Here is an 11,916-nt window from a genome sequence, read left to right on the forward strand (position 1 = left end):
GCATTACATTCTATCAAAGAACTTGTCTGCATTTTTGCCCACATTCTGAGACTTAGTATGAAGCTGAATTTAAAGGTAATTAACCTGGCAGAGCAAATTTCAAGGTAGCACAGCATTCATGCAGTGGCATAAATATTGCTACCAGCTTTTAACTAGGTTTACTGCAAGAATCAGGAGCAGACAGAAGAGCCCAAGAATTTTTAAAACTTGAAGTTTGGCCAGAAAAGTGTGTGTAAAATTGAGGCCAAAGGAAGTGCGGTTGTTGAAGGCATGACCACCACTAAAGAGCATTTAAGTACTTTGCACAGAGACAATAGGAAAGATGTCGGAGGGCATCTCGGGAATTTGCAAGCCCACACCCCACTGCAGGCTCAAGCATACAGAAATGAAAACTCCTTTAAGAGACCATGGGGGTACCCTACTCCCACAGGGGTGCCCAGAAAACTGCTTCTCCAGGAGTCATTTTACTGTCCTCAGTCACCAAAGCAACTGCAGTTGGGGTCCAAGGAGACCTGGCTTCTGCTCAAGCAGCAAACCTTGGTATCATGGTGCCAGTTCTACAGAAATGCAGGATATTGGAGATAAGAGGTCATGGGGAGATCCACCAGATTTTAAAGAAGGATCTAGAAGGCCAGGCAAAGTGTAGCAGGGTCAGAACATCTGAGGGCTGCCAATGAGAGGATGATATATGAAGCTATAAAGGTGAAGCCCAAGCTGCAGTTGAGACCCCCCAGTTTAAGACATGCCAGTAACATCGGAGGAAAGCTACTGGCTATAGAGAAAGCCCGGCTAACAAAGAGGCCTCATCAGGGACAAAGAATGGGGCAGCCCAGGCACTTTGAAAAGAACACCGTGCCACCACGTACCCCAGATGCTGTATATGGAGCTATCGGACCTAATGGTTGCCCTGCTGGGTTTCAGTCTTGCTTTGGTTCCATCCCTTCCTTCTATGCCTCTATTTCTCTCTGGGATTGGGAATGTCTATTCTGTGTCGCTGTGTATTGGATATACGTAACTTGCTTTTGGTTTTTACAGGGGCTCACAGCCAAGAGTGTGCCTTGAGTCTGAGAGGAGACTTTGAACTTGGACTTTTAAAACTGTTAAGACTACGGGGATTCTTGAAGATGGACTAAATGCATTTTGCATTGTAATGTGGACATGAGCTTTTGAGCAAATGTAATGGTTTGGATATGAAGTGTCTTTTTACACAAAAGCCCCTGTGTAAATGCAGGAATATTCAAAGAAAATGACTCGATTTTGAGAGCTGTAACTTGATCAGTCCATCTAGTTTGAATGAACAAACTGGGTGGTAACTGTAGACAGATGGGATGTGGTTGGAGAAGGTGGGTCATGGGGTGGGGGTGCCCTGGAAGGCTTCATCTTACCTGTGGCCCCTTCCCCCCCTGCCTCCGCCACTGTCTCTGCTTTCCAGTTGCCATGAGCTGAACAGCTTTACTCCACCACCACCCTTCTACCATGGTGTTCTGCCTCACCTCTGGCCAAAAGTGATAGAGTTGGCCAAGACTGCTAAAACCATGAGCCCAGAATAAAATTTCCACTTCTCAATTGTTCTTGTAAGGTAGCTGGTAACCAGTGACAAAAGGCTAACACACAGTCCTTGGCACACCACACTGTCATGTAAATACTGCTGTTATCATCCTATTTCATGGACAAGATCCTACCACGAGGTGAGCAGCTCTCCTCCAATGGACCTTCCCCCATGATGCACAGCCTCACCTTGGGCCCAGAGCAATGGAGTCAGCCATGTATGGACCAAAACCTCTGAAGCCCCAAATAAACTTTCCCTCCTCTAAGTTATTCTGGTTGGGTATTTTGGTCAAAGTGACACAAAAGCTGAATAAAATAGTATTGATTTCTAATTTCATTCCATGATGATCAGACAAAATCCAAAAAATTACTTTGGCGGGGGGGTGGTTTGCTAAGAGTTGCTTTGTGGCCTAACATACAGTCTATTTTGGAGAAGCTTCTATGAGCTACTGAAGAAAGTTAATTCAGGTATTGTTGGATGAAACATTCTACAGATGTCTATTAAGTCATTTGATTTATAATATCATTTAGGTTAGAAGAGTTTTTAGTGAGCTTATGGTCTGGATGACCTTTCTACTGGTGAAAGGCATACTGAAATCATCCAGTATTATTATACTTGGTAATAGCTGAGACTTTGAGTAGTGTCTACTTTATATTTATTAATTCCTGATATATTGATTTATTTCTATTGTTTAATTTGGTCATATTTCTCATCTGCTTAGCTACTCTTCAAATGAGATTTGTTCATTTGTGGGTTCAGGAGTTTGTTTTTTTATTTCTTCTTAGTAATGTATTTCTCTAAGTATTTTCTGTAGTGCTAGCTTACTAGCCATGAATTCTTTTAGTCTCTACCTATCTTGGAACATTTTTCTTTCTTCTTCAATTCTGAAGGATCAATTATCTGGATTTAGCAGATTTGATTATGTTATTTTCTTTCACAGCTTGGAACACATCAATCCAAGCCCTCCCGGATTTTAGAGTTTGTGCTTAGAAATTGAAAGTCATTATGATTTGCTTGACTCTAAATGTGACCTGATGTTTTTCTCTTGGAGCTATCCTTACTCTGTATGTCAGGCATTTTAATTTTAATGTGTTGTACAGAGATTTTTTTTTTCTTTTGTAGTGCTGGGGATTGAACCCAGGGCCTTGTGCATAGGAGGCAAGTACTCTACCACTGAGCTATATCCCCAGCCTCAGAGATTCTTTTCTGGCAAAGGATCCCCTTCCCATCAACTCCCAGAGGATTCAGGCATGCCCACTTCCAACCTTCTAGCAGGACCCCACCTAAACCTACCTTTTCACCTTGCTTTGTACAGTCTCACCTGCAGTATTTCTTGCTGAAAGGGGTAAAAGGGTCGGGCCTCCCTCTACTTTGCTTTCACCAATATAAGGTTCCTAATCTGACCCAGAAGTAGGCCTGAAATGAGGCTGGGTGACTTCAGTTCCTTACACATCCTCCTTCTTCAAGATCTTCAATGTGGCCAGGTATGGTGGCACACGCCTATAATCCCAGCAGCTCGGGAGGCTAAGGCAAGAGGATTGCGAGTTCAAAGACAGCTTCAGCAACTTAGTAAGGCTCTAAGCAACTTAGCAAAACCCTGTCTCTAAATAAAATATAAAAAGGGCTGGGGATGTGGCTCAGTGATTGAGTACCCCCTGGGTTCAATCCCCAGTACCAAAAAAAAAAAAGAACCCAGGCTCCGGAACTGGGTGAAGGCCTGGTCTGACTGCTCACCAGCTGTGTGACCTCAAGTAAGTCACAACCACTTGGGGGCCCTGTGTAATCATCTAGTTGAGGGAGCTCTTGAGAGTACCAAGCTTACGGGGTCATTGTAAGAATGAAATGAGACACTGCTTTAACATGATGCCTAACACACCCAGAAAATGAGACTTCCTTTCTTTGTTATTGTCTTCATCTCTGAAAAGTCCAAGAGGACTGGGGCTACAGTTCATGGCAGATTACCTGCCTAACATGCATGAGGCCTGTATTTGACTCCAAGCATCAAGAGAAAAAAGTCAAAGAGCTTATGTACTTACTCCTAGATTAGGTACAGGCATGAATAATTAATAAGGGGTGGGGGTTGAGGGGCTGACCATCACCTCTTGCCTGAACTATTCAACCACTCACTGCATTGCAAACCAACTCTCACACCCCACGCAACCCTCACTCTTGCTGGAAGTATCACCATCATCTTTAAGTGCATTCATATCATTTCTAACACCCTCCACCTACCGAAAAGTCCAAATACCCTGGCAAGACACTCAAGGACCATTGCGTTCTCATCCCAACCCACCTATCCAGCTTTATCTCCCAAAATAGCCCTCCACACTCAACCCACTCAAATAGCCCATGAGTCTCTGTGAATGCCAATCACTCAGAACTCACTGTTTTATGAGTTCTTTTCTCTAGCCTCATGTATACTCTGCTTATATCTCTAACAACCTGGTCCTATACCTGCCTCTTTGACTAGATGCAAAAGGCAGCATTTGCTACTAAGTAAAAACCGTGTGGAGCATTCCAACAGCCTTATGTTCATTGGCATCCATTCTGAGTCTAGGTTAAACTTTCCCATGCCAGAAGCAAGCCTTAGTCACCCTTGAGTCTCTAGTTCTGACTTCCTTCCTCAGAATGGTTGATCCAGATATCTGCCTCCTACAACCACTTCTTGCTGACCACCTCCCTATGAGGCAGATACAATCTACCTTAGAGATACAATCTACTGCAACCTCAGCGACCTCCTTCTTCTAAGAATTAGAACTCCCCAAGGCAAACCTGCTGAGGTGCACTCTGAACACACACCAACAAAGGCTTTGACCCACAGGTGTCTGTCTGTCTGTCTGCCTCTCCCCTGTATCCACTGCTGGTTGAGCTCCATGCTCTCCCCTTTCATGACACCTCTTTTCTTATGGAGCTGTGAGTAATAAAAGGCTTCTGTTATTTCCTGTGTTTTAGTGAGCTGCCTCCCCTGTGTCTTACCTGACCAACACACCTGAACCTAACTTCTGGCCCGGTCAGGACTCTCCTAGAGATCGGCTCTCTTGGAAGGAATAAATTGGACACGGGTCACATACGAGCCACAATATAAACATGTTTCCTTCGAGAGGGAAACCTGGTAGCAGGTCAGACACATGTATTGGACCATCTGCCAAAATAAAGAAAGACCCCTGTCAAAGGGAGACTGCGAACATCCACCACCAAACCTCTCAGATCCCCATCAGAGAAGGGCTCGAGTTTATGGCCACCTTCCTAAGACAGACCTCAGGAGCATATGAGAGGTGAGCACAATAATAAGCCTGCTAATAAATAATGAAACGAGTGAGGGGGTCATTCCCTGGTCTGCTAGTCTACTTCCACGCTCTAACCGCCCCAATGGCTCCCACCTCGTGAAGAGCCAAGGCCTCGGGTGAGCACAGCCTACAAGGCCTTACAGGATCTGCCACCCACTTCCCTCTAGGCTCTGAAGCCCTTCCCACTCCCCTTTACTCGCTCCACTCCAAGCGCACTGCCTCCTTACCAGTCCTCAAACGCAGTCCTCCTTACAGTCCTCCTTACCAGTCCTCAGCACGTGGTGGCCCCAGAGCTTTCAGACTCCCTGTTCTCTACCTAGAACAGAAGCTGGCCATTTGATCCCATAAAGAGCCATCCAATAATCACTTCCGACTGTGCAGGCTATACTATCTCAGTGCAGCTACTGAACTCTGCACTGTAGCACACACAGACGACCACAGAGGACTTGTAAAGTAAGGACTATGGCAACGTCTGGCCTTAGACATTAATTTGCCACACCCTGGCACAGCACGTAGTAAGTGCTCCAAAAGCATTTATTGAATGAATGAGTCAATATTCCCCTTGAGGCCTGAGCAGAGCCAGTAACGACAGATTTCCCTGTGAAAATACACACCCTGGGCTGCCAGTATGATAACCATTCCTGCCCATCACCCTCAGCACCACCGCCCAGGACGTACTCACCTGAACCCCTCTCCTCCAAGAGGCCATCCCTACCCTTGAGACACCTCAGGGTAAGAAGTGGCAGCAAAGCATCCACTCCCACGACCCACTTTCCAAGAAACTGTCCTCAGTAATAAAAGAAGTGGAAATTGAAATACATAAAATAGATGATATAGGAGCCAAACTGTGTCTAAATAGATTGGAGCTGGAGTTTTCCATAAGGAGTCGGTGAGTATTTAACATGCAAATGAGCTGCTTCCCTGAGGGTATTTTAAAAGACCTGTCAGGTGTGAAATATGTCTGTCAATGAAAAACACCTTTCATTATTAAACCCTTTGCTAATGAATCACCTGCCCAATTCTGTTTATTTGCCTTTTTGACTTTCACCTGACTTAGCTCTGGATAATAGTACATAACTTGCAGGGGGTTGAGGCCACCAAGGGCCTAAATCCTGATCACTAGATAATATTATTAGCAAGAACTAACCTTCACAGAGCCCTTTACACTCATTAAACATTACACACAACCCAGTAACAAGGATCATCATCCCCAGGTATAAATGAGGAAACCAAGGAACAGAGAGGTGGCTCAGCTCCTATTCACAGCTTGGAGAGGGACTTCCCACTCCAGGTGCTCAGTTCTCCTTTTTTATGGCACATGACCTCTTTAAGAGGTCACCTGGACCCTCAGGTGTGAATCAATATTGGTTAAACAAAGGAATCCCTGACTGATGCCAAGGTCCTAGAGCAGTTAAGAAAAATAAATCTCACCCAGGCAAGGAATAGAAATTCTCAGTTCGTCCTGGGAAGGGGGCCTCATGGTGAATAGTGGAAATCCAAGCACAATAAGGTTCTTTCTACTGTCCTCGAGTAAACGTGACAGTCCCTTTGGGCAGGACTATGATCTCTGACCCTCCACCACGCCCAAACGGTGGCAGGTATGTGGAAGGCACTGTTTGGAGCCTTAGAAATCCCATGTCAAGATCCAGGAGTGTTCCAGTCCACGAAGTTGCCTTAGCTGCTTCACCATCGAATCAATGGTAAGAATGATCTCCATCTCCCTAGACCAAGGAAAAACCCTGTGGGTCATAAAATCAGGCAACAGGAAGTTCACAGTGGGAAGTTTTGGTCAAACAAAATATCCATCCTAAATAGAACTAAATAGAAAATCAAGCACTTACCATTCATGAGGTCTATAAGTAGCTAGGCCTTTTCCTTCCTTGCTTCCTCCCTTCCTTCCTTCCTTCCTTCCTTCCTTCCTCCCTCCCTTCCTTCCTTCCTTCCTTCCTTCCTTCCTTTACCAGGGGTGGAACCCAGGTGCAGAACCCAGGGGCACATAACCACTGAGCCACACCCCACCCCTTTTTTGTATTTTATTTATAGACAGGGTCTCATCAAGTTGCTTAGGGTCTCCCTAAGTTGCTGAGACTGGATTTAAACTCGTAATCCTCCTGCCTCAGCCTCCCAACCCATTAGGATGACAGACCATTCATCTCCTGACCCTCCCCATGCCACATCCCAGGAGTACAGGTCTGGAATCATCTCTCCTTGCTTAGCACACAAGTGGGAATGGCCACAGAAGAAAGGCACTGTGGGATCTAATTTCATTAATCCTCTATATAACCACAGCCTCCTCCCATTTCCTAGAAAGACTATTAGACAAATAAGGTTTTTGTTCCCTAAACTGTTCCCAAGACTGGAAAAGACACAAAAATACTCTTGGAAAAAGTGGACAGGTCCTCAGAAGAACTTGGTCAGTAAAATGAATAAAAAGCAAATGAGTCAATGCCTAGGGACGGTGTCATGGGCCTGAGTGAGTTTACAGTCTGCCATGTCCTTTAGAGAACTACGAAGTCCAACAGAGAAATCAAAATTTTAACCATACCCCCTTTCCTCATGTTTAATGCCCAGAAGTTGCTTGAATCAATATTGGTTAAACAAAGGAATGCCTGGGCTGAGGCTGGGGCTCAGTGGCAGAGCACTTGCGTTGCACTTGTAGGGCATTGGGTTCAATCCTTAGCACCACATAAAAATAAACAAAAAAAAAAAAATAAAGGCATGTTGTTGGCTGCGGCTCTCAACAGTCCATCTACAACTACAAAAAAAAAAAAAAGTAATCTCTGACTGTTGCCAAGGTCCTAGAGCAGTCAAGAAAAATAAATCTCACCCAGGCAAGGAATAGAAATTTTCTATTCAGATCATCCTGGGAAGGGAACCTTTGGGTGAATAGTGGAAAGCCAAGTGCAAAAGGCAAGCAGCAGAGAAGAGAAGAGAAGTGAGGGTGCTTTCAGCAAGACCGGGACAGTGCTCGGTGTTTCAACCTCTCACACAACTTCCACAACTAGACTCCAAGGTGCAGACCGTGAAAGTCTCAGCCTACAGACAAGGAAGGGAAGAAATTTGGCTGATGAGCCAGACCCGGAATGCTCTAACTTCTGTGTCTGCTCTAACTAAGAGAGCAAAGGATGGACTAGAACAAGCAGCTTGCTGAGCCTGGAGGTGGACCACAGAGACTCTCTGACATAGGAACCTAAACCCAGAGTATTCAGTGAGCTGCCCTGGTTGGAGAGAAGGAGACAGAAAACTAAACCAAGCACTATTCTTCTCTCAGAGGTCCGTTCTCTGTCAAGAAAATGAGTATAGGGGCTGGGGATGTGGCTCAAGCAGTAGCGCGCTCGCCTGGCATGCATGCGGCCCGGGTTCGATCCTCAACACCACATACAAACAAAGATGTTGTGTCCACCGAAAACTAAAAATAAATAAATAAATATTAAAAAAAAAAAAGAAAGAAAATTAGTATATATCAGACAGGAGTAAAAGGCCACTCTCCCAGAAAAGATCAAATCTTACATCTGCAAGGACTGTTGAGTAATAACCAAGCAAATAATGACAGTAAGACAGAATATTATATAATCCAGGAAAAATGACACAAGTGTAGGAAGGCATGAAAATCTGCACATAACACAGCATGTTGGTACACAGTATGGTGGCATGGGACATGATGGCACATGCCTGTATTCCCAGCTACCTGGGAGGCTGAGGCAGGAGGATCACAAATTCCAGGCTGGTCTCAGCAACTTAGCAAGACCCTGTCTCAAAAAAATAAAATAAAAAGGGCTGAAGTTGTAGCTCAGTGGTAAAGCATTCCTGGTTCAAACCCCAGTAACTAACAAACAAACAAAAAACTGTATATAAAGAAAGGTGGAGGATTAATAAAATACTATGTCCAAAATAATATGCAAATGTTTACTACAACTAGAAAAAGTAAAACTGGCAAACAAGGACAAGAAGACCCATAACCAAATGTGAAGAGAGGACTTTTGCCTATAAAATAATGGTACACCACTATGGTCCCCAGACCAGCAGCATCGACATCCCCTAGGCACATGATAGACAAGCAAATCCTTGGTACCCAATCTACAGTACCAGAATCAGAAGCTGGGAGGAAAGAGTCCAAAACTTTGTGCAGTAACAAGGCCTTCAGGTGATTCTACTAGATATCTAGGGCAAGAAAATGCTTACAGAAAACGTGTGACAGCACAAGAGCGGAAAGCAGGTGTGTCTGCTCTGAGAGAGCAAAGGGTGTACTAGAACAAGCAGCTTGTTCAACTCAGCAAATATTTTTTGAGCACCAGCTATGCACCAGGCATCACGAAGGGAATCCATAAATACTTGTTGAATGACTTCCTAGTTAGTGGAAAATAAACACCACTTAACCCTAGGACAGAACTGTAGTTGGGGTTTTCTACAAGCTGCTCTCCACACCCTGCTGGGTGTTGGCACACATTTATCCCGCGATCCGAAAGCACAGGGCCCCTGCAAGGTCCTAGTGATAATTAGTGGACAGGGGAACGTGGCAAGCCCAGGTGCAAGGCTGGCAAGTCGGGGTCGTCCCTGCTAGAAACCAGACCAGGCTCCAGCCCCAGCTGCCTTCGACGCGGGGCCCAGTGCCACCTGGGTGTGAAGGCTTCCTGCTGAGCCACCTGCGGCCCTCCTCCAGCTCCGCCTCCTCGGGTGCACGCAAGGCTGTGCCACTCAAGGACAGTCCACTAATACCCGCTGGAGCTCCAAGCGAGAGAGTCACCGCGGAGGGGGGCGGGACACTGCGAGTTACCCGAGGCACGTGGCCGCGCGCCGGGTGACAAGGTCGCCGGCTGGGGTTCCTTCCTTGCTCTCCAGCAAAGCCGGAACCGCGCCGAGCGCGTGCACACCGGCTCCCCCGCGCTCCAGGCACGGCCTGGTCCGCCCGGGCTCTGCACCGGCCTGCCGCTGGGACCCCACTCACCTCCGGCAGAGCCCGGCGTCCCCCCGCAGCCTTGCGGTCCGGAGTTGGCTGGAAACGGTGCCCTCGGCCGCCCCGATTGCGCTGGGCGAAGCCGGCGCGCGCGGCCTGCCGGGACTTGTAGTTCGCGGTTGCTTGAGCCTCGGGCAGCGGAGCGAGGAGCCGCCTCTGTCTCCAGACCGCTCGGTCCCTGGAGGCAGAGACTCTGATGCTCTCACGGAAAACTTTTATCAAGATTTGCGTTTAGTGAATGCAAGTGATGCCCTTGTGGGTTTGTAGATTTTAAATAAGGTATCGGAACAAGTAGGTGAAGAAGAAATTCATTGACAGTTGCTGAATGTTAAGAATATGCAGGGTACCTGTGGCCCTCACGTATTGACCTGTATTTACTGAATGTTGACTTATAAGATGTACGCTGGAGACATTTATCAGACATGTATTCATTCAATTAATACCTCCTGAGCTGTTCCCTTTGTCGGGGATTCAAATGTTTCATCTATTGCTTCAATGTCTGTTTTGGTTCTGGGATTGAACCCTAAGCCCAGCACTTTTTTTTTTCTTTTTTTTTTATATTTATAATTTTTTAAACATTTATTTTTTAGTCGTAGGTGGACACAAGACCTTTATTTTATTCTTATGTGGTGCTGGGGATCGAACCCAGTGCTTCATACATGCTAGTCAAGCATTCTACCTCTGAGCTACAACCCTAGCCCAAGCCCAGCATTTTTTATTATTTATTTATTTGTTTTATTTTGGGCTGACCTCCAGCTTGCGGTCCTCCTGCCTGAACCTTCTCCAGTGGCTGGGATTATAGGCAAGAGCCACCACAGCCATCACGCCCAGCTATTTCATTGTAATTCTAACCAAATTTCCAACAAGATTTTTTCCCCCTGGACCTTTAGAAACTATTTTAAAGTTTATATGGAAAAACACAGAGCAAAGCACAGCCAACACTCTTGAAAAAGAATAACATGCTTGCCCTTCCATGTTCCCCATGCACCATAAAGCTATTAAAAATTGTGATATTGGCATAGGGTTAGACAAAGGAGAAAATGGAACCTCCTGATGTATCGGGGCGCCATGAACAGGAGCTGAGACCGTTGGAGCTGAACACATACCCTTCGCCTTGAGCAATGAGGGTGTGGAGCTGGCTTCGCTCACAGTGCCTGTGTCTCAGAAATCTTTCAACTCAAAAGCGGGCTCCAGCAGCAGACACTGGTGCCAGCGGGCCTGCATCTGCCCCAGAGCAGCAGCTGGGTTACAACCACTCCTGATCCCAGCAGGACAAGAATGCAATGAAGAGGCTCAATATAAATTGTCTGAATATTTTTAAAAAACAGCAGAAAAATAAAATTCGCTTCTCTAGAAGTAAAGAATCCCCGGTATCAAGTCCCACCACAAAAAATCTTTCCTTTTTCCTCTCACTCTCCGAACACTGATTCCTAGCACATAAATCCAAAAAAAATCTTCACCTTAATATTTCAAAATACAAAAAAAATCCACAAAAGAATCCAGAAAGATCCACAAAAGCTTGCTTTTCCCATGGGAGAAGACTGAATTTAGCAACATATATTTTATCAATCACCTCAATAATCTCTAGTGGGACCTCCAATTCTCTAATTTCCTATTCTCTATGCCTAATTATGGTCTTCAGAATTGCAAAATAATTTTTTTATTTTTCTAAAGACAAAAAAATTCCCTACATGTTATGAGTTTAATGTCAGTCACTTTCTTCTAATTCTCTTACTTTTCATAAACCAATCCACGATACTCTGAAAACCTAAGCATGCTTAACGACTTGAGAGAAAACCAAACCCGCTAAATTTCTAAAATTCATGTTGGAATGTCCCCGTCCCTGTCCCGGCCTCATCTGCAACAACATTCGACTAAATCAGTCAGGATCCCTCCAGGTGAATTGGGCTGGCACTAAATAATCACACACAGGAAGTACCTTTTTCTTGGGGTTCAGTGACAGCTCCTCTGCCCCAGCTCCCACAAGAGAGGCAGGCAAAAGAGAGAGAGAGAGAGAGCACACCTGAAACCCTATTAATTGGGGGAAAGACATGCGAGAGAAAGTTCCACCCAAATGAGGCAAGGGATTGGATTTCAGGGGGGTGTAACCCAGCCCCATTGGGTGA

General features: G+C 45.5%; 1 protein-coding gene across 4 annotated transcripts in view; it reads right to left on the reverse strand.

Moving 5' to 3' along the window:
- The window catches only part of Adck1 (aarF domain containing kinase 1), a 113,857-nt gene extending 103,990 nt beyond the window's left edge, over nt 1–9,867 (reverse strand). Inside the window, exons 1-2 of one of the 4 annotated variants that reach the window (XM_071607635.1) lie at nt 9,782–9,867; nt 6,268–6,557 (exon numbers count right to left, since the gene is read on the reverse strand). The gene's annotated coding sequence lies outside the window, so the exon portion shown is untranslated. Of the gene's footprint in view, nt 1–4,525; nt 4,567–6,267; nt 6,558–9,450; nt 9,477–9,781 lie in introns of those variants that run through there. The other 3 variants (XM_071607636.1, XM_027931719.3, XM_071607637.1) reach the window with 3 other exon arrangements.
- Between the last annotated feature and the right edge of the window lie 2,049 nt (nt 9,868–11,916).

Source organism: Marmota flaviventris, chromosome 2, assembly GCF_047511675.1.
Source record: "Marmota flaviventris isolate mMarFla1 chromosome 2, mMarFla1.hap1, whole genome shotgun sequence".
Classification (NCBI taxonomy): domain Eukaryota; kingdom Metazoa; phylum Chordata; class Mammalia; order Rodentia; family Sciuridae; genus Marmota; species Marmota flaviventris.